At 44.1% G+C, this 23,624-nt stretch overlaps 1 protein-coding gene across 2 annotated transcripts in view; it reads right to left on the bottom strand.

The window, feature by feature from the left end:
• The window catches only part of PRMT3 (protein arginine methyltransferase 3), a 739,945-nt gene that overhangs the window by 314,315 nt on the left and 402,006 nt on the right, over positions 1-23,624 (bottom strand). The gene's annotated exons all lie outside the window — the stretch shown is intronic.

The raw sequence follows: 23,624 nt of genomic DNA, 5'->3' as shown, positions 1-23,624 counted from the left end.
AAGGAGAAATCCGTGCCTAATAACTGAGTATGAGTACAGACAAATACACACACACGGTCCTTAGATCCATACATACAAGTTATTAAGAAAACAGATTAAAAATTACTAATATGAAGGCAATATATCCCAAGATGCCTACGGGCTCCTAAGAATCCTGCAGAAAATCTAAGTGTGAGAAGGAGCGAAAGAGTGAGAGAGGAGAAAAGAGAGGTGCCATTCATGTGAACTTCTTTAATAATGAATATCTAACTTCTGAATTTCCCTAAACATGCATTTCTTCTGGGCAGGTTTCTCACTGCCGACACCGTCATCTAAGTTTATTACGTTCTTTTTTTTGCAACAGGGTCTGACTGGCTGATTGATGCTCGGCAAGAGGCACCAGGCTATCAACTCTGAATTTTTATATAGTGAATCTGAGTACATGGGACTACCCTTTCTGGCTATTATGTTTACTCACGTGGGAATTTTAATTGTATTTTATTTGCCACATTCATTTACGACAGGCTAAGACATCCAAACAGCCAGCCTTTTTCTAAAGAAAAAATAGTAACAACTCAGCAGTTTAATTGTTGTTGAATCAGCAAACCTGACACATCAAAAACACATGTTGGGTTTCAAGTTGCACATCATATCTGTAGTTTCATCTAACAAAAGGACGGCTTAATGCCCCCACCCACTGGAAACATAAATGGGACAATTTAAGTATCATACAACTGTCACAGCCTTCTTGGACAGATCATCCATGCAATGGCAAAACATGAAAAACAGAATGAAATCTAATGGAGGTTAGTCCAAAGCCCATTCTTTCTATATGCTTCGGTTTTACTTTTTTGAAGAATTGACATCACGAGGTTGTCAACAATAAGCTGTCTTTAGCCAGATCTAAAAAAAAGAAATGGCAGTGGCATGATGCATCTGAAATACCCATCTTAGCAGTAATCATCAAAAACAGAGGGCAGTAACAAGACAGTTACTCTCAGTACTCATGACACTGTGAAGGCCTTCCATTTTCATTGCTATGCTCACTGAACGTTTCAAAAGCATTAATCTCACATGTCCGGAGGTGTTTGACGAAACATTATAATATCTTTATAGAGTCCCTAATATGAAATATTTACAGTTTTAAAGTGCTATAAATTAGAAGTATTTAGATTATAAAACCTTGAAAATATGAAACAGTGAGTTGATCTTGCAAAGAGTCACTCTTGGGACATGCAGATCACACAAAATCATAAAACATTCAGTGTGTGGGTATGTATGCATGCACCGGATCCTGTCTCTGAAACGCTGCCACTGCGCTGCAAGTTACTCTTCACTATCTCGCAAAGTTCTGACAGCCGCTTAACAACAGCAGAGTACCAATGTTCTCCTTTCAGTAATATAATTTTAAACAGGACATTTATAAGGCATCTTGCGTTGTACTTTACAACCTTCAAGAATCTAAGAACAGAAGAACACGATCCAGCGGAAGATTTTAGATATTTTATTGTAGCATTCACACAGCGCTTATTACCCCTCTGTGGGGCACTGAAGCACTTACCTACATGGGCAACAAGCTGGTGTGAGGTTGGAAAGCAGTTGTCTTTGTTTTTGATCGTACGTGTGAAGTGTTTCCATGTTGTTAGTGATGACCACTATGGGAAACAGCGCTTAGCAGTGTGGCGGATGAAGAAATGTTAGAGACTGGCGCAATGTATGGTTTTCAGTAAGCTGGCCGCTTTGACCAGCTCTGCAGGTCCCTTTGTGTCATTTCCTATTATCATAGTCTACATAGCTGGTTGTTGCACTTGGTTGTCCAACCTGCTATCTTGTTTACATTTTATGGTTCTGATCAGGCATGTATGGAGAGAGAAGTGGTGGGGAGACCTGCTAGATCGGACTCTGTTAGTACCATCCCATATCTGAATGTCACTGTGAGCTGTAAAGAAGCACTGACAGTATGCAGCTAGTTGGGCACCTGCAGTAGTGGACTAGACTAGTGGCCTGGCAGATCTCTTCGGATATCTTATGCCTTTTCAGTCAGTGATGGCTGGTTTATGGGCGAGTACAATCCTGGAGCATGGACAAGGCCCATAACAGATTTTTTTATGTGAGAGGATTAAGCTGCAGTTGACTGATGACTGTCAAGTGTTATCACAGCAGTATTTGAAATAGACCAGAAGGGCCATTTAAGAATTGACATTGCAATACAATATTGAGACTACTCATTGGTCAGCCATTCTTAACTTACCTGGATATAGAAAGCAGAGTGGTGGTGGCCTGTTCCATAACTGTGGCCTGTAAAGTGTAGACTGAACTTGAAGGTGGGGTTTAATCCCAGGTTTATGGGATGATGTTATCTTGGAAATAGGCGTGCTTTCAACTATCTTCTTAAATGCAATTGCTCCGGATTGCTTCAAAACCTGGCTGGCAGCGAGTTTTAGAACGTGACACCTTGTACTGGGAAGGCACTAGAGCCTATTTAAGAGTGAGGGAGGCTGTGCAGAGTTTAGAGGCGCCGAAGTACAGAAGAGAGCAGGGCTTTCAATCAGCCTAGATTAGTCTGGGAGCTCTGAAGGATACTAGTCCTGTGGGCTCTCTCCTGCCACGGAAGGACAAGACTTGATTTAGAAAGGTGGAGCCTTTCCCTGGGGAGCACACACTAATGATGAATGGTCAGGCGTCAAACAAGAAACAAATCCTCCAAAGTGGAGGCGACCAAGACAAGAAAAAGCATTTTGACCAAGCAACAGAAAACTGTTATAAATGTGGTATGGGTTGATCAACTCAATAAGCATTGTAACACAGAAGAGAGCACGCCACTAAATAGTGATTAAAATGAGACGGTATCCTGTTTCTCTGGTACAGAAAGGAAGCTTGTAAGCACGAGCAAAGGAAAACACCCTATAGCCAAACATTTCCGTTCTACAGAACCTTTAAGACTCCTTGAAAGAGCGAAACAAGATGGGAACAATATTTTAAAAATATTATGTGATGCATTTCAAATGGCTGATTACATGTGAGTAAACCAGGTAATTCGTACAGAGAGCCGAACCAGAGCCAGGCTACAGGTCTATCTGCCTCTAACAGCCAAAGAACAAGCTGAGTGCTCACAAAAAAACACCATGAAAGTGATACAGCTTTATATTTTTCAACTTAAAAATAGGTAGTTTGTTGAACGCTCTAGTGTTTCACTTTAGTGCATTTAGATTATAGCACTGTGTAGACCTCAGCTAAAATAGACAGTATTTTTTTTTTTTTTTTTAAATGAACTGTTCTCCACCTACGATGCTCTGAAAACACTGTCATGTGTAGTTCAGGGGTTGTCACGTACCCTGCATATAGCGCCAATAATACTGTTATATGGAACATAATTATTCTATTAAAACTTACGTGTGATTTTTTTTTTATATAGCACACATCCTGAACTGAATTCATAGTGGGCTCAGATTTCACTCTCAATTAAAATGAAGTACAGTGATATATATATATATATATACACACACGTTCATACACACACACACAATTATCACTTGCACAGCACACAATCTACCTTTGGTGTGGCATCGCACAACCTTTCGTTACATATATTCTCATATGTCAGTATATATGTAACGAAAGGTTGCTATTTATATGTGTGTGGGTGAACATGTATTATATGAGAAGAGGCATAAGAAATGTCTTGGAGGACAGGGAAGCGAATGTAGTCCGAACAAAGGGCCAGATGTAGCAAAGGGTTTGCGCCTCGCAAACGGCGAAAAACGCCGTTTGCGAGGCGCAAAAGCCTCTCTGCTATGCAGAAATGCATTTTGCGAGTCGGATCCGACTCGCAAAATGCATTTCCGACTCGCAAATAGGAAGGGGTGTTCCCTTCCTATTTGCGACTCGCAATGCTATGCAATTTCATTTGCGCCCGCGAAAGCGGTCGCAAATGAAATCGCTGTTACCATCCACTTGAAGTGGATGGTAACCCATTCGCAAACGGGAAGGGGTCCCCATGGGACCCCTTCCCCTTTGTGAATGATCACAAAAACAATTTTTCAGAGCAGGTAGTGGTCCTATGGACCACTGCCTGCTCTGAAAAATACCGAAACAAAAGGTTTCGGGTTTTTTTCTAAGTGCAGCTCGTTTTCCTTTAAGGAAAACGGGCTGCAGATAGAAAAAAAAAAACTGCTTTATTAAAAAGCAGTCACGGACATGGTGGTCTGCTGCCTCCAGCAGGCCACCATCCCTGTGAGTGCCCATACTCGCAATGGGGTCGCAAACTGCGACCACCTCATTAATATTAATGAGGTGGGTCTTTGCGACCCCATTGCGAGTTGCAGACGGTGTCTGAGACACCTTTCTGCATAGCAAATTGCGATTTGCAATTTGCGAGTCGCACGGACTCGCAAATTGCAAGTCGCAATTTGCTTTATTCCTACATCTGGCCCAAAGTTCTCACAATTATCTTCCGTGGGATCCGCGTCACTGTTGCCCGCAGTATGTCGCAGACCAATTAAAAACCACCCCGAATACTAATCTGTTGTTACTGTGTGTAATGATCAGCTGTATAATTGAATTCCTCTCATAATTCGGCGAGACTGCCTCTGTGCTCGCGCCCCTTGGCGCCTGCTGCAGCGGGAGGCGCGCGCTGCACTGGGCACCGCGCGCGACAAACCATTGAACTGGTGCAGCGGCGGCGGCGGCAAACGGGGGAAAGTCTCGGGGGGAAGGCTGTGGAGGGCTGCACTGGAACCTGTCGACCTTAAGTAAAAGCTAGAACCCCCCCCCCCCGCGTTGTACAACGAGTCACGGATCACGAAAGATCTCTTTATCGTAAATGTTTTTTTTTTTCGACGAGGACAAAGGCAAACGAGCAAGAGACACGATAGGACGTAAATTAGAAAGTGGTGCAGCGTAGGAGGCAGCGCGGAACACCGCATACAACTAAAGTAATTGTTTTAGAAATGAAGCATTATTGAGCATATTTCTGTATGATGCTCAAACAGCATCTTCACTTGCACTAGAAATGAGGATACCTGTGAATAGTGCAGGACAAGCGAACGTCTTCCAACCAAATGGGCTTTTTGATAAGGATACCAAGATATCCTGTTGGCAAACATAGGCAGGGCTAGCTCCCTGAAACATCTGGAAAAGGCGGGATGGGGCTGCAGAGCAGAGAGCTTTCTAGTGACCAAGGGCCAGATGTAGCAACCCGTTTGCGAGTCGCAAACGGCGAAAATCGCCGTTTGCGACTCGCAAACGTGGGTTTGCTATGCAGAAATGCATTTTGCGAGTCGGATCCGACTCGCAAAATGCATTTCAGACTCGCTAATAGGAAGGGGTGTTCCCTTCCTATTAGCGACTCGCACTGGTATGCAATTCCATTTGCGGCCGCGAAAGCGGCCGCAAATGGACTCGCAGTTACCATCCACTTGAAGTGGATGGTAACCCAGTCGCAAACGGGAAGGGGTCCCCATGGGACCCCTTCCCCTTTGTGACTGGACCAGATATTAATTTTTCAGGGCAGGGAGTGGTCCAAGGGACCACTCCCTGCCCTGAAAAACCGAAACTAAAGGTTTCGGATTTTTTTAAAGTGCAGCTCGTTTTCCCTTAGGGAAAACGGGCTACACTTTAAAAAAAAAAAAAACTGCTTTATTGACAAGCAGGTCGCTAACATGGAGGCCTGCTGACGTCAGCAGGCCTCCATGTTAGCGAGTGCCTATACTCGCAATGGGGCCGCAATTTGCGACCCACCTCATGAATATTCATGAGGTGGGTCATTGCGACCCCATTGCGAGTTGCAGTCGGTGTCTGAGACACCGTACTGCATAGCAATTTGCGAGTTGCAAATTGCGAGTCGCAGGGACTCGCAATTTGCAAGTCGCAAATTGCTTTTTTCGTACATCTGGCCCCATATGCACAAGGAGGAAGAGCATGTGAATTCAACTACATATACTTATAACATTTCCTTTGTTTTTTTGTTCCTTCTGGAACACAAACAATAAAACAGGCACACGCGCAATAGATAATCTGGCGGTTAATATTTTATTGTGATTTCATTCGACAAGATTGCCCCTTTATTTCCTCGAAAAAAATGGTTGTGATATCCCATAATTCACAGAGCTTGAAACCATAAATACAGAATCTGAAAGTGCACATAATCTCTTTTCTGCCTATTCGTTTGTTTAAGTGTAAACGCGAGGTTATTGGGACACACTATTAGGTGCTCTGAGAAACACAAGACACATTCTCGGGTCTACAACTGTGCCACACAATATAACTCTAAGGATTAGGGTACCATATTTAGCTAGAATGATGACTTTTAATTTTGATAGTAGAATCCCCATGTCTAATTTAGAGTGTATGCAAAGACCTAGGCCTGTCCCCGACAGGAGGAGGTCCTAGACTTCCACTGAGCTCTGGAGGGATGTCCCAAGTGTGCCATCATTTGATAACAGTGGATTACTGTTCCTCTCAAGAGTTTAGTACAAAGTGAAGTGTTGGGCGCAATCCATGTTTTCAGAATAGGGTGACCAAGCCTTTATCTGAGTCACTGGAGAGGAGGCTTAGTGGCCCACTTTGTAAAGTTATGATTATGTGCACTGACACAATCCTTAGCGCTAACACCTAAAAACACGATGTGCGTATCCTGCCTTGAAAACGTAACATGTGTGAGTGAGCCAGAGTAATGGAGGCAAGCCTCATCCGTCTTTGGCTACCCTTGGCCTGGCCTTGCAGAAGATGAAGCATAGGACTGAGCTGCCTGACAGTGGAAGTGTTATGCTCTCATTCTTGTAGCTCAGGAGTTTTCACAAATTTTCCCAGGGGTCAAAATATATGGTTCTCTAGTCTGAACGAGGGCGGCGTTGATGCCAGCAGAATGGGGGGCAGGTGGTTGATGCAAGGTGGGCATAGGGGAAGTAAAGCATGTACATGGTGAGCACAATGAGTTGTGGAGTTATTTTGAGGTTTCCTTTCATACCGGCTTCTAAATTAAGCCCCTAATCTCTAGGAGACATGCATTTGAGAATACAGAATATATGCTATATCTGAGCTGTTATCCCTCTACCGCAAACTAGGGTAATTTTCTCTGTTTGCTCTTGCTACCTTTGGCAAGCCAAGTGTCTACAAAAAAGTAATAGGATTATTGACTTGGAATGAAATAGAATCTTAGGGCTCACAATATCTGAATGCCATTAATCTCTTATTTGTAAACATTAAGATTGCTTAGAAACAGGCTGTCAATGTAGCAAGTGCTATAAAATAATTCAAGAAAAACAACCCCCAAGGTGTGCAATTCACTGAGGTGGGCAGAAACAAACACACAACCTCCACTGAGAGACATAGGACAGCAGAATAAGTTACTTACCTTCGATAAAGCCTTATCTGGTACAGACAGAGACAGTATCTAATTGCAGATTACTTACCTTTGAATTTCACCAAGGCATCCGACTGGATCCGCAGATTTTTTGTGAAGAGTACCCTTGCATACCATTAGGTGGTGTTGATCGTCTTCCCATCAGTCGTCAGCATCGCCCGGGCACTATATGATTTTGCGGTTCATATACAGGTACCACCCCGGCACACTGGCATCAGTGTCTTTTCACAACTTTCCACACTACAAACGCAGAGCCAAGAAAAACACCAACTACTGGTGCGTCAAAACTAAGGCCTCGAGAGCGGAGTCCTTGCCCATAGAAATTAGTTCACAGAGCGGGGAGGATGGAAGGGTTGGTAAGGAATCTGCCACTAGATATTGTCTCTACCAGATAAAGCGTTACTGAAGGTAAGTAACTCTTTCATCTGGTAGAGACTTCTAGTTGCAGATTTCTTACCTCTGAATAGATACCCAAGCAATACCATCCATCCACAAAGGTGGGTCTGCAAACCAAGATCATACTAGAAAGTCCTGCAGGACCCAACGGGCAAACTATCTGTCTCTACGGACCTGACAATCCAGGCAGTGGTGTTTGGTTAATGTGTGCAAAGATGCCCATGCTGCCACCTGACTGATGTCAAGAAGTGGAACTCTGCATGCTAACGCAGTGGCTGCCTTTGTAGTTCTGGCAGAATAAGCATGTAAACCTTCAGGGGGTTGCTTTTTGGCCAGTCTGTAACAGAACTTAATGGAGAGTACCACCCATCTGGAGACGGTCTGCTTCTGCACTGACCAACCTTTCTTCACACCCACATAACCAACAAAGAGTTGATCATCCACCTGGAACTCTTTTGTACGATCAAGGTAGAACAGCAACATCCGTAGAAGGATGGGGGGTGCATAAAAATTAGGCAAGGTGATGGATTGGCCTACATGAAAGGGCGTAACCACTTTTTGCACAAAGGAGGCCCTAGTGTGACGCACCAATTTTTCAGAATAGGCAGAAAGGCAAGGTAGCTTAGATGACCATACCTGCAGCTCACTCACCTGTGAACAGATGTAATGGCCACAAGGAAGGCTCCTTTCAAAGTGAGAAGCCTGAGAGGACAACTGTGGAGTGGCTCAAAAGGAGAGCACATCCGAAATGTCAAAACCAATTTCAGATCCCGTTGGGGCATAACAAACGGGGATGGAAGGAAAAGATGTGTAAGACCTTTGAGGAACCTATGTACAATAGGGGACTTAAACAAAGGTTGATCATACAACCCCAAAAAGCAAAAATAGCAGACAAATAACCTTTAAGAGTGCCCATAGCAGAGCCCTGCTGGGCCAGGGAAAGGATAAACATCAGGACCTCACAGTGAGCGGCAGAAAAGGGGTCAACAGACTTGTCTGCGCACCATGCCACAAATTTCATCCACGAACAGGCTTATACCATATTGGTAGAGGGACGCCTGGCAACCAAGATTACATTACAGACTTCCTGAGGAAGGTGCAAAGCTGGCAACTGTCGCCGCTCGATCACCACGAAAGAGTGGACATCGTTTGGTGCAGAACCATCCCCTGCTGCTGAGACAGATCCTCCCAAAGAGGCAGTCTAATCAGAGGATCGATAGACACGCTCAGCGGCTCGGGATACCAGACTCTCCGTGCCCAGTCCAGTGCCACTTGGATTACTTCTGCCCGATGGTTCCTGATCTTGAGAACTCTGAGCAGAAGTTGTGTGGGCAGAAAGGCGTACAGGAGGCCTGAGTTCCACTGAAGATGAAAAGCACCTCTGAGCAATTGCTGCCTTGGAAACTTCAACCCGCAAAACTACTGACATTGCATACTCTTTGCGGAGATGAACAGATCTAACCAAGGCGATGCCATCCGTGATCTGCTAGACATTTTTGGCTGAGCTCATCTGCTCTTGCGTTCAGATAGCCTGCCAGATGTTGAACCACTAGGGATATGCCCTGCTGTTCTAGCCATGTCCAGAGGTGCAAAACCTCATGATAAAGGGTCCACAACCCCAACCCGCCCTGCTCATTGCAGTAACACATAGCGGTGGTGTTGTCCGTGAATGCCTGCACCATCTTTCCTTTGATAGAGGGAAGAAATAGTTTAAATGCTAGCCTATCGCATGGAGTCTGGATTCCACTGGAGACCAAATGCTTCTGATTTTTACCTCTCCCAGATGGCCGTCCCACTCCAGGAGTGACGCATCTGTCACTACTGTCAGATTTGGTTGGGGAAGGGAGTGGGATCTGCCTCTGACCCAATCGCAGTTCGTTAACCACCACTGCAGATCTTTTGCAATCCCCTCTGAAAATATGGACCTTGTCAGAGAGATTCCCCTGATGCTGCACCCACTGGAACTCTAGCTCTCATTGCAGAGCCACTATATGCCACCTGGCATGTGTCAATAGCAAGATACAGGACACCATGAGGCCCAGCAGCCTCAGAGTCATTCTCACCGCAATCCAGAAGAGAGGCTGGAAAATCGGTAATATAGCCTGAATATCCTTGACTCACTGCTCAGGAGGATAAGCCAAAACTGCACTTTGTCCAGAACAGCGGAGATAAAAGGGAGCATCTGAGAGGGAGTCAGTTGTAACTTTGGCACGTTTACAGTGAACCCCAGCAAATGCAGGAGGTCTGCCGTAGTCTGGAGGTGGAAAACAACAACCTAGGGCAAGCCTGCCTTCAACAGCCAGTCGTTGAGATAGGGGAAGACTGGAACCCCTGATTTGTGCAGATGAGCTGCGACCACTGCCATCACAATGGTTAACACCCAAGGGGCGCTAGTAAGGCCAAAGAGGAGAACAGTAAATTGAAAATGCTGTGCCAACTGGAACTTTAGGTTCCACTGCAGAGCCAGAATATGCTACCTGGCACGTGACACCAGCAGGATACAGAAGGTCATGAGGCCCAGCAACCTCAGGGTCATTCTCACCGAAATCCGTGATAAAGGCTGAAACATCGGTGTCATAGCCTGAATATCCTTAAATCACTGCTCGGGAGGATAAGCCTGAAACTGGACTGTGTTCACAACAGCTCTGATGAAAGAGAGTGTCTGAGAGGGAGTCAGGTGTGACTTTGTCACATTTATAGTGAACCCCAATGAATTGAGGAGATCTGTAGTAGGCTGGACATGGGAGACAATAGCCTGAGGCGAGCCCATCTTCAACAGCCAGTCGTCAAGCTAGGAGAAGACTGGAACCCTTGATCTGCAAAGATGAGCTGCAACCACTGCCATCACCTTGGTGAACACCCAAGGGGCGCTGGTAAGGCCAAAGGGGAGCACAGTAAATTGAACATGCTCATGGTCTACCCTGACGTAACGTCTGCAAGTAACATCTGTGAGAAGGCAGGACGGGAATGTAAAAATAAGCGTCCTCCAAGACCAAACCCACCATCCAGTCTCCTGGGTCCGGGGCACATAGAACCTGAGCCAGAATGAGCATCATGAACTTTTCTTTCTTGATGAAGGGATTGAAGGACCAAAGGGCTAGGATAGAGCGGAGGCCCTTGTCCTTTTTGGGTACCAGAAATTAACGGTAATAACAACCACAACCTACTTCCGACAGAGGAACCCTCTTATTTGGCTCCCTTGGCCAAGCGAGCTTTAATTTCCTCGCAGAGAAGGGATGAGTGATCCTTCGTCATCTGCACGCAGGATGCTGGCATGGATGGAGAGGTACTTTCAAAGGGGAGCGAGTAGCCCCTTCGGACTATCTGCAAAACTCCCCTGTCTGACATGATGGATTGCCAGCAGAGCAGGTGATGGGGAATCTTGCCTCCAACTGACCCTACGTGGGGGAGATTCAGACTAAGAAGGCTTAGAGGCTGCTGCAGGAGGGAGGCACATACTGTCCAGACCACCGGCTGCCTGAACCACAAGGTCACTGGATCCACGCCCTCGGCCATGCAGAGGCTAGGTAGCATGTGTGGCAAGGTGGCTGGCAGGGAATGGACTTGGCCAGAGGCCCCTTCCGTAGCCACAAAAGGGCTAAAAGGCAGTCTGAGGGGGACAAGGGGTCACCGCAAAGTCCAATGACCTGGCTGTAGCTCAAGAACCCTTCAAAGTACTCGTGCTCTGAGTCTGCCTTGTCTCCAAAAAGATGGATGCCATCCAAGGGAATGGCCAGCAAAGTAGCTTGGACATCCCCTGAAAAGCCAGACATCCTCATCCAGGCATAGCGTATTAGGGCCACTGTCAACAAAACCGCTCTGCTAAGCGAGTCGGTCATGTCCAGTCCGCAACGGATGGTGAACTTTGCTGTGTCTCTCCCATCAGCAACAGCCTGAGAGAGTACAGCCCAGGACTCCTCCTGGACCTGTTACAGCACTTGCGCAACCGTATCCCACAACGTGTGGGAATAATGCAATGCAAGGCTGGTGGAAGAAAAAAACCTTCTTCCCAAGTGTGTCGAGCTTTTTGGATTCCCTATTTGGGGACGTAGATGGGGAGGCTAACCAAGCTCTCAGGCATGGAGTGCTGTGTCAGAAACCTAGAGTCCCCTTGAGTAGGGAAATGGTGGCAGGCAAATGTCCTGTTCACAGGAGCACCTGGGCTGGGTTTGGACTAGGTATGCAGTAGGACATCCGTAAGGACTTCATAATAATTGGGTTCTGAGGAGGAAGCTCCAGGTTGAAAAACTTCTGACTGGAGGTTAGTCCCGACGGCCACCAAAGGCAAGTCAAGGTTCAGAACCTCAGCTGCTCTTCTCACCACCATAGAATAGCAAGTTCCCTCCTCCATACCCACAACAGGGTGAGAAAGCATGCCATTATCTGGAGAAGTATTGAGTCCGCTGGCTTCACCCAAGTCTCAATGCCACTCCATAGGTGGTTCTTCCTGGGACTGGTATTCTAAAGGGTCCACGGACCCCTCCCATTCATCACCGTAACCTAGCCCGTAAGAAAGGGGTACCGGACCCAACATAGGAGGGAACAATCCATGTCAGAGTTGGGATTTAGAATGGGTATGGTGCCACCCATGGGTGCAGGCAGCCCCAGGAGCGTTGGAACCAGCATCGGGAAAGGTCGGGAATGGTACAACATAGGTTGATCCGGATCCAGGATTGGATCCATGGGTGCCCTTCGGCTTTGAGGGTAAGCCGTCGGTGCGGAACTTAAAGGGGCCCTTCCTGACTCTGCAGGGCTTGAAGGTGCTCCAGCTGGGTCAGACTGCCCAAACATGAGGTGAATGGCCTCATAAAACTCTTTGAGTTGGGCAGGGATCGCTCCATATTACGGAAACTCAGGGAGGCGCAGAGTCAGCCTATGCACAGGCTCTGCAGAGCAAGCCCTAGAACATTGATGCTCCCTCGTCTCTTCGGCTGACGGATGAGGAGAAGTTGAAGAAAGTTTCGCCTTCTTAGAATTCTTCTTGTGCCTCGACTTACCCAATCGCCCCTAGGGCTTAGAGTGGGGCAACGAAGATGGAGGACTCTGCGTCCAGTGCCGGAATCGTCCTCTCGACAGGGAGCTTGACTTGTGTGGAGCCGTGAGTCAGGCCGTCATCAGCTTCAGGGACCACTCGTAGTTTGACTCTTGCTCTAGGCAAGACTGCTGGTTCAAGGATGACAGTACTTACATTTGTAGGTGACTATGCCAGTCCTACAACAAGTCGCAACTGTCGTCCCAACCCTCCCTGCTCACCCAAAAACCCAAACAGTAAAACGTGATTTGTGGCAGCCTTTACGCATGGACTCAAGAGTGTGACATCTCAGAGAGTGTCCCGGTTAAACGGAGATTACCCCTTTCTCACATAAACACCATGTCTCAATCAAACACAGCAAATGAAGAAGATGCAGTAAAGTTTCAATAGGTTTTATTTAGCAAAACTGCAATCTACGATAAGTTGTATGGGCTGCAATGATTAGGGTAATGTACAGTGCAAGAAACAGAATGGTAAAGACAAGAGTCATTAATACAAAGACCCCCACCATCTTGCAATAACATGTCATGACAAAGTATGAGATATGTCCTAATATCCTAGCATAATGAGCCTAACCTCTAACCTAAAAGAGCGCTAGGTATGTTAAACCTAATCTGCCAATGCCATGTCCATGAGAAGAGTCCCAAATCCTTGTTACCTTGGAATGAGGTCTCTAGCTCAGACTCCGTAGGGACACGAAGACGTGCAGCATCAACAGCAGTGATGGCATCTGGTCGGAATCCCTTTGACTATCTGTTTATGTGAGGAGTATTTATACAGATCTGCTTGGACCCCTGACATAGGTATGTTCCCAAACAATAGATAATAAGACATGCTTGGGACGGTAATTTACAAACAATTCCCTCAAAAGCATGAAGACGGAAAGTACCTAATGTGAACACCTACAGTTTGTTTATCTTTGTCGCTTGATATTGACGCCTTACAGCGGTGGCACTGATAACGCAAAACTAAAATATAGGCCATAACTAAAACAAGGCAGCATTCTTAAAATATATCATTAAATGAATGCGCCAAAACAGAGCAAGCTAAGAAGGGTAAAAGTCACTAGGTGACGGGGCACAAGTCTGCAAGCCAAAGGCTAAGTTAACTCCTGTTTCCCATTAAAACAAACTTGGATTCACTACAGATGCATGGGCAGACACTTGGAACACGACTTTGGGTCATGGTCATGCTCCAGGCACCAAAGACACATGAGGTGTCTATCTGTCACAAACATCGCCCGATCTCAAGAACCACACTGTATCAACTCAATGATATACTTGACGCACAAGAAGTTGAAAACCCAAAAAACCTATTTGACAAAAAGTCAAAAAAAGACTGAGGGGTAGCTCATCAGATCAGCTCTAGCTGGCACGGAAAGAAAAGAACTGGAGTCAGCGTAGAGCCGATCGACACAACCTAATGGCGCACAGGGGTGGCTCACGAAAAATCTCCGCCTCCAGTCTCACGCCTGGAGGAAATTCAAAGATATGGAATCTGCAACTAGAAGTCTCTATCAGCTGAAAAGTTTCAGCAAAATCACTAGGAGATTTGGCCTTTAATCCTGGCTTTACCACTCTACCGAAATATGCTGGTTGTGAAATCTGTGTGTAAATTCTGGGCAGTTTCCACAGCATAGTGGCAGATCTTTGCTGCGAGTAGTACCTGAATCAACGCACACCCCAGTAGCTGAGTAATGAGCAAGATGGAAACTATGGAACCAAAATGCATTTTTTTAAATTAATCTTTGACAGATTGTGCCCTCTTGGTAATTACTTTGTAGACACATGTCTCTGTTCCTTTTTTAGCAGAGATACAAAAAAGGTAAATCAAACTGAACTCTAGTAGTATTTATGTAATAGGAAAACATGGCTGTAAACCAACAATAATTGTATTTTAGTTGTGTGGGAAAAAACACCTAGTCTCATAGTCTAGTCGCTAAAATATGGTGTAGTGACAAAGTTATGAATCTTGAAACAAGGATTCCTGCATTGTGGTGTTGGTATTTCTGCTCTACTATACTGTTCGGCGATAGTTTAGTCAAATCCTTCCTATGTCTTTGTTCCAAAACAAGTTGAGCCTTCTGTCTACCAAACATGCTCTAACCTCATGTGCTAAGAATTAAAGGCAAATCATTAACTGTCGAGGTAAAACTATAGAGGGAAAGAGATGCCCATCCAGTGGCTGAATTGCACAATGTGAAACAAGGAAACCTGGGTTCAATTCTGCCTTTCCCACTTGACCAAATTGTGTGATCATAGGCAATTGTATTATTTCCCTTATCCTCCTTGTCCCTCATTATCACATACAACTGCACCCTGAAATACATGAGTTCAGAATGTGCCTTGTACAAAACTTTTTGTGATAGATTTATGAAACTATGATGTCGTTCGATGTATAATAATAACCTAGGCCATAAAAAAAATTGCACATGACAAATGATTTGCCTCTTGGTTCACTTATGACATTATTGTTAGGGTGGAGGAGTTCCTTAGTTTTTGCTTGAGAACTATAATTTTTAATTAAATACCTTTCGATGCAGTGATACAATCTGATTTAGTTAAAATGCTTCTGCATGTTAATGAAATAAACCTTTTTTTAAATTTTGAAGAGTCTTTATCATATTTTTACACGTTAAAAAAAATAAGGTGCTTCTAAAGACAGGTGGTGCAGGGCACTTTGCTTCTTTTCCTTTTACTACAGTCAATGTGTAAATACTTACCCGTTTAACAACTTTATGAATGTTAGTGCTAAGGCAATTAAACAACAGCCCTGATGGCCACATGTAAAGGTTGAGAGGGCGGCAAGCCCCCGCCCCGCTCTCACACCCCTTTCCCCACCGGGTTGGAGCGTTGAGACTAAGGTGTTTTGAGTGTCTCTGCTGTATCTGGAAGGTGGAGAGCTAGATACTGAAGAGATGAGACATGGTTCAACTTAGAAATTCTGTGTGTCAGCTTTTGTTAGCAAGGAAATGATGATTAGTCTTTCTGAACAATGTAATTTGCTGGATAGTAGGGAGGAGGTGTGGGACTGCAGACACTGTTGGGAAAGGTGGGGGAGTGCTTAGTTGAGGTCTACCCTTTTTTCTTTTCCTGATTACTTATTCACTTGTGCTGATCACAGCCAGGTGCAGAAACTTTACACCTGTTTTTGCATTTAATGTTGGTGTTCCTAGTTGGAGAGGACACTGCTCTGAGGAGCATCACTTTACACAAAAGCTGTGTCTACACAACCGCCTCAAAAGGACACTCAAAATGAGCATTCAACCGTTTCATACAGCTGATTAACATCTCCTGTCTGCCAGATTAATATAAAAGTGGGACCCCACTACCCACCTGTTCCACTGTCAAGTTCTCCGTGGCTCAGAAAGGTAGTGCTCCACAAGTACTTAAATGGCTCATGTGAAACTAGAGCTGGTGTCTGCCTGGCAGCCAGACTCCTATAAGTGAGGGGACATCACATGATGTCTGTTATTTCCTCTACCTGTCCTGAAATACCTAGATGTCTGCCCTGCCTACTGAGAGTGGGATCACGCCTCCCTACCCTGCAGGAGGAGAGTCCTGTGGCTGTGTGGAACACAGAGAAGCAGACTGCTGGAGTGATGCAGGACGACCCAGCCAACAGTGGCCCACCAGACTCTCCAACTACTTATAGGCAGGATAGGCCACTCCACAGCAGGGCAGTTGCTATCGCCCACTCGCTGTTGTAATTTCATGCTTTGATTGGTCCATGTAGGTCGCTGAAGATTTTGACTACTCTGCGTAAGGAGTTCTCCGTGTAAAGTTGAAACTGCTGAAGACTAATCGGCCCGTGCAGCAGTGCAACTGCTGAAAAATGATCAGTGCTTGCAGGGCAGTAACTGCTGAAGCATTACTGGCTCATCCACGGCTGCAACTGATTAAGATTGAGCTTGGCTTGTGCGTGGCTGCATATGCTGATGGTGTGACCATTCCATGTGGGACCTGGGAACAATTACAGCATAGGAAGAGGCGGCACCTGCCAAATGGCTTCACTTTGTTTCAGCTGCTAGCAATCTGGAGTATTAAGTATCATTATGTAGTAAAGTACTTTATTTCCTGAGCAGCTAAGCAGTGGGCTGGACATTCACTTTATTGGAGTTTGCTTGATTGTTGAACTTTGACCTCGAGCACCTCCACACTCCCTCCCCTAGAAAACTGTGACTGCTCGCCCTCGCTACCTTGAGTGATGTGCGGAAAGGGCTGTACATGGCCCAGTTTGCAGAACCATAGAAGGGTGGGACCTGGGGCATCATAGGCAAATTAATCAAACACCACGGCAGTGGCCCTGCTTTCCCTAAACTGTCTCATGGCTCCCGAATGGGGTCTGAAACATTTCTTTTACAAAGGATAATACTCGGGCTCACTAACTCGTAACACTGATATTAGTTGCACCAGTCTTATCTAAGAAAGGGTCAAGAACAAGGGGGAGAATGTGGGGGGGTTAGATGTTGAGGCATAACTGGAGGTATTGGAATGATCATGCTATGTAGCTTTCAAGCTCTGAGAGGCAGGCATGCAGCCTCCATATGAATTCTTTATGGGAGTACAAACTGTTATCTTGAGGAAATATTCCTTCTGAAAATCATGCTTACAAACATTTCTTTTGATGAAAATGAATTTACTCTAATGAATAAATTAACATCTTCAATTGGTAGGGTATTGAATCCTGGGATTGGAAGTAATATGTAAATTTAAAAATACCACAAAATATATAACTAACCTTAAAATAAATAGAATACAATAATGAATCAACTGAAACGTTTTAAAAGACAAAGAGCACAAGCGTGCAGTAGAGTATTTTCTAGTTCCACTCCCAAAGGAGTCGTTTAGAAGGAGGCAAAGGAGCTCAGAAGATAAGAAGTGAACTAAAGAATCGAAGCGTGTGACAGTGAAGGTGGAAATGGATACTAGAGGCGGTTCGGTGTGCTGAAATCAAGTGGGTGGCCGCAAATTAGGTACTGGAGAGAAAGCTCTCATGGAAAATGCTGGCACCAGTGGTACAAGTGACATGCACACCACACTCCTTTTCTAACATTAGTTAAACTTAATACATATGATCCGTGATGGTGCAAGCCCAAAACAAGCTGTTGTCTGTCAGTGTGGACATGGACCATAGTTCTGTAAACAATGTTTTCATCTGATGGTTTCACAACATCCAAACCATATGATACAGGCACTCTTCTGTTATCTTCTCCATTATTATTTGTCTTCTTTCTGGACTACAGGTGTTATTGCAATTATATCAAAAGCTAATGATAACACCGGACGTGTTTTGTCCTAGTGAGAACTTTTTCAAGACTTTTGTCACAAATGCCCCATTTTCAGAAACCTCTCAGGTCTCAAGAATGTTAAATAAGTGCAAGATTCGTATGACAACCTTTTTGAGTCAGGCAGAACTCTCTTCAATGGATAACTGTATGGGTAACCACAAATTACATTACAAAGCAGATGTACAGAGGAAGGTAAGGACGTGAAATGCAAGAGGTTATGTGATAAAATGAGATGATCCAGGCAGTTTCCTACTGTGAAAGTAAAGTAATAATTGAGAGGGGTTTCTTTACAGTCAAATGTTTGAGGTTGCTATTTTCATCAGGCAAAGATTAGTTCTAGATCATATTTCATGAGATAATTATAAAATTGTATAATCCTTGTTAGCAGAGATGGCTTGCCTGTTCTACCAGGTTAGGTGACGGTGTAAATGTCTAGACCGAGTACAGTGCCTAATAACTGTTTGAATTTACAATCTAGAATCACGCTCTGAGATTTGAACCATGTCTCCGTAAGCAGCAGGACTCTTCCATGATGGCCGTCATGTGATTTGTTTCAAAGTACAGGAGCACTAGCCCTGCAGCTGGGCTAGGACAGATTACAAATACCCCAAAAATTTTAAGAAAACCTATAATTCATCTTTTAAGGTGCAACAAAAAGGCACAGGAATAAATCGCTTAAATAAGGAAAGAGCCTACAAGTACGTAGAGGATAGAGACACATACTGTGGCTATGCAGAAAGTTAAACTAGAAAATGTCCACTAAGATATTGCCCCAATACTTAAGAGTAATGGAAACTATTTGCACATCTCCATTATATTCTTAAAGAACGAAAGATAAGTGATTGTGCAGATTTAAAATGAGCAAAGAAAGATACAGAATATTTGGACATGTTATTTGGCAATGCTCTAAATACATACTTCCCAGTTGAACGTGACCATAAAACGTCTCTCTTAGATTAGACCACCAAATACCTGAACAAGCATTAAAACTGTTGATGTTAAGGTTCCAGTCCATTCTTGGTAGTAGATTTTAACTAGGATATATTACTAGAACACCTCTTGTAATATCTTCCATGGATCATCATTTCCAAAGCTCTTCACTAATGCTAGTATGTGTCACCTTGTGCAACCAATATAGCAAGCAACAATGGGTCACTCTGGTCTTATTTTTATACGTTTAATAATTTAGTTGCAAGTGAATTGCCAATAATTATGACTTACTAAAAAAAAACAAAGGAAAAAAACTTGCAGGATCAAAGCCCATTAAACTATTCTTTAAGTAGCTCACAATATGCTAAGACAACAAATATTAGAAATGATAAAGTACTAGGGGCCAGATGTAGCAAGGTCAGAATTTGCGATCCTGAAATTGCGAGTCGGTGCGACTCGCAATTTCCGAATCGCAAATCCTGATGCAGAATGGTGTCTCAGACACCGTCTGCGAATCGCTATGGGGTCGCAAAGACCCACATCATTAATATTAATGAGGTGGGTTGCATTTTGCGACCCCATAGCGATTCCCTGCACTCACAGGGATGGTGGCCTGCTGAAGACAGCAGACCGCCATGTCTGTGACTGCTTTTTAAATAAAGCAGTTTTTTTATTTTATTTTGCAGCCCGTTTTCCTTAAAGGAAAACGAGTTGCAAAATAAAAAAAATAACGAAACCATTTGGCTTCGGTTTTTGGCAACATTCGCAAAGGGTGGGTTTTGTGAATGGGTTACCACCAGTGTGACACTCGTGGTAACTGCGAATTGCTTTGTGACCGCATTCGCGGTCACAAAGCAATTTAGCATAGCGATGCGAGTCGCAAATAGGAAGGGGACACCCCTTTCTATTTGCGAGTCGCATTCACAATTTGCGAGTCGGTACCGACTCGCAAATTGTGAATAAGCATCGCGATCGGCATTTTGCATGGCGCAAACTGCGATTTTCGCAGTTTGCACCATGCAAAATGCTTCCTACATCTGGCCCTAAGTGTTCAAGGTGCGTATACAGTGCAGAAAAAAACAATGTGTGTGTACATATAGGAATGCAAATGACAACGATAGTTAAATGTAAGGGCCCGTCAAAGGGACTAACTGTCAATGACATTTCAACCTCCTGGGCTGCTTTTGAAGACATAATGAGGACAACATTATTTAATAAACATACATAAAAACTGCGAAGTGATATTCTGTTTAGATTTGAATTAGTAGATGAAAAATTAGTGGATGAAAAGACTAACAGGGAAGTAAATCATGCACGAGGAAGCCGACATTACAGGAAAGCTTCGGAGGTCTCTGCATCTGGTAGCAGGGACCACTTCTTAATTTCTATATGTGCTCATTAAATAAGGTTGCCCTGAGGATGACCTCAGAAGCAACCGGGTGGTCAGAACATTGTTGACAACTCTCCAACTAGAATGGTTTCCAAAGTGTTGCTCATGTTCCCTTGGTATATCAGGTAACCCTTGTTTTTATGTACCACCTTGTGCAGCTAAAGCTTTGTTTCCCTCTGAATCCTCGCTGTTGTCTTAACCCAATCAATGACAGAAATTCCCAAACCAGGAAGTAAAAGGGGATTCAATACATCACTGGCTAAACACGCTTCTGCAAAAATCTTTCTGAAAGCACCCTGGAAAAACTGAATAACATTTTGCGACAATAGATTAATTGACTACAGAAGGCGAAGGCATAAATGATCCCCACTGCAGCAGTCCTAAGAATATACTTGACAAGAGAATGCGGGGGGCGCCAGCACAGCCCTGCCTGACTGCACAGACTGTATATAGACTTGAAGAATCACACACCTTTTAGCAATGGTTTACAGTACAGTAGAAAACACAATTTAACCAAAGAAGCTTTTACCGATTACGTAAATGTACCTGACCTACAACAGTCTAAATCAGAGGCCGATTAGTATTCAGATCTTGAAAACAGTCTCTACTAACATGGAGGAATAAAGCACAGCAAAATACCAAGAGGGCGATAAGTGTGCATTTAAGTAATTTTTTAGCAGAAGGAAGAAAAAAGTTCCAAAACAAAGGGCGTGGAGATCACCAACATTTATATCTAATATACTGTCCATAAAAGTAAAGCAGTAAAAAAAGATGCGGTTTGCCACAACCTTGGAGAAAACACAACGATGATTGGTGAAATGTTATGAAAGGTTTCAACTACTGGCAAATGCTCAAGGCCACAAAGCCATTATTTTTGTCCACTATGCAACGTCACGCAGGGATCACCTTAAGAAAATTAGACTTGGTCCTGCTGCAACATGAACAGTCCGGACTGAATCGCTAGGACAGGTCCTCTTTAAATGGAATTCCAAGCAACCTGACATCTGTTTAAACTGAGCTGGGCTTTATCCTTGAGGTGCAGATTGAGTTCTGCGACAAAGTGGGCACTGATCTAATGTGTGGACCTACCCATCATATTTTGGGCATTGAACAGTTGAAAAGACAAAGTTGACATTTTGTACATGTTTTTGGTCATCATTGCTTCAGCGGCTGTAATAGTATTGTTTGACTATGAAAATGTAACTGTTCATAAGCAACTGCCAGTTTTTTGTGTGAAATATATATATATATATATCTCAAGTTGATTGGTGGACTGCTTTCAAAAGTTTTAGTCGATGTCATTCGTTTGGGTGGGCATTCTAGACCACTGTTTTTCACCCAATATGCCGCTTCCTAAAAGGACCATCTGAAAGAAAATCAGACTTGGTTCAGCACCAACAGAAACAGTCCAGCCCAACTGCAAGGCCAGTTCCCGTAGTTGGACTTCATCAGAGAGGTGCAGCTTGAGTCCGGTTAATTCAAGCATTTCTCCCATCACTTTGCTGGTCACTTTCTTGGTGATTTAAGTGATTAAGTATTACACAGTAAACTGAAATGAGATTTAACAGAGGAGTAGGTACACTCACAAAGGGAAAACATGAATACATTTTTGGGAGATTCCCAGGTACTGCTGTGCCTTTTTACAACCTCAGAACATGACCTTCAGTGAGGCTTGAAATAACCAGCTAAGGACAGCTTTACCTAAGGATGTATGTCTTTCAGGTGACCTACCTACTTTTAAAGCATCGGGTGATTTAGGGCACATGCTCACTATCACAGAATCAAGAGTATCTGGCTCCTAGCTGAACGCATGTTCCTTCTTTTTCTCTTCTGCTTCACAAAACAAACACTGCACCTCAGTCCTTACTCAATTTCTTGGGCACACTAGGAGACTTGGAGACCAACAAGTGATTGTGGTCTGAATCTGCCCACAGTCCCTACTGATTATAAGATATCATCTACAGCAAAGGAAAAAACAATCAACTAGGGCATTGCTGCAGGGTAAATCGATAAAGAGCACCAATTGGCAAGAAGACTGTGGAACACCTTAAAAGATATGTATTCACCTGACATCTCATTTGAACCCTTGAGTGCATGAGTGCTAAGTTCAAAGCTTCTGCCTGAAAATTATCTAAAGAAGAGGCCACAATGATGCATGGAGGTGAGTGAAAACTGTATTCTCAGTAAGCGCAGCAACAGATGCTTCTGAAGATCAAAGGAATGATCATAATAAATCACCCATAATTGCTTCTAAGCTGAGGAAACTTTACTTTGTTCTGTGCACTTTTGTACTGATGCTTGAAATGATTACCAGGAACCTCTGAAACAAAAGTGGACTTCAAGGTGAATGGTTTACACTTCACCTTTTTGTGATGTCAAATTTACAAGAACCCTGGTTCTCCTTGAAATCAAACACCATGGATGCACCTCGAGCTGCAAGAGGAGCAGGAATTGGCTACACGATTGACTATGAATGATGAGCAGGGGAGAATGTGGCCAAACAATGAGTAATACTCATGGGTTGTGGTGGTTTGGGGAAAGGCTGATCAAGCCAGGACAGCTGAAGTTTGTGACTGAGGAATCTGCACACCTTCCTGGTGCTATAGATCATGAATCAAGACAGACCAGTCTTAGGTGCTGGGAATAAAGGGGGGAAGACACAATGGAAAAAAAGAAACACCAGGGTGTGAAAAGGGTGTTAGCCCACACGAGGAGAGTAAAACAAGGAACTGAGTTATATGTGCTAACTGCATGCACAAATGTGAGTTAATGTGGGTATGTACACTATCTATTTCACATGTTCAACAGTGATATTTGCACCACATGGTAGTGGCAGGCAGGTGGTTGTTAGAAAAAATATGAGTCCAGACATAGGATTACAGTGTTTGCTAAAAGAGTAAAAAGCACAGCCTGTCCAAAACCATAGGCTTCACCACTGTACTAATATATATACTCTTCTGGGCACATTTGTGGAAGTTACTGCTTGATGCCGGTGCCAACTCGTTCATATAAAGAAGCGGGTATGAAGACGTGACAACTGTCTTTAACTGTATCAAAATGGCCTTTTATGAATGAATCTGACCCTTCGGAAAAACAGACTCCTTTGTGTAGATTGTGCAACACAGCATCACCAAGGCAGCCTTGAGATTTATGGTGTTAAAGACACTGTGGTTGTGCATTTATTGTACGTAACTGTACACAAATACCCTAATACGGGAAATTAACAAAAAAGCTTCATGTTTAT

This window comes from Pleurodeles waltl, chromosome 3_1 (genome assembly GCF_031143425.1).
Source record: "Pleurodeles waltl isolate 20211129_DDA chromosome 3_1, aPleWal1.hap1.20221129, whole genome shotgun sequence".
NCBI classification, from domain to species: domain Eukaryota; kingdom Metazoa; phylum Chordata; class Amphibia; order Caudata; family Salamandridae; genus Pleurodeles; species Pleurodeles waltl.
The sequence above is the reverse complement of the archived record's forward strand: the minus strand, read 5'-3'. Positions and strand labels throughout refer to the sequence as shown.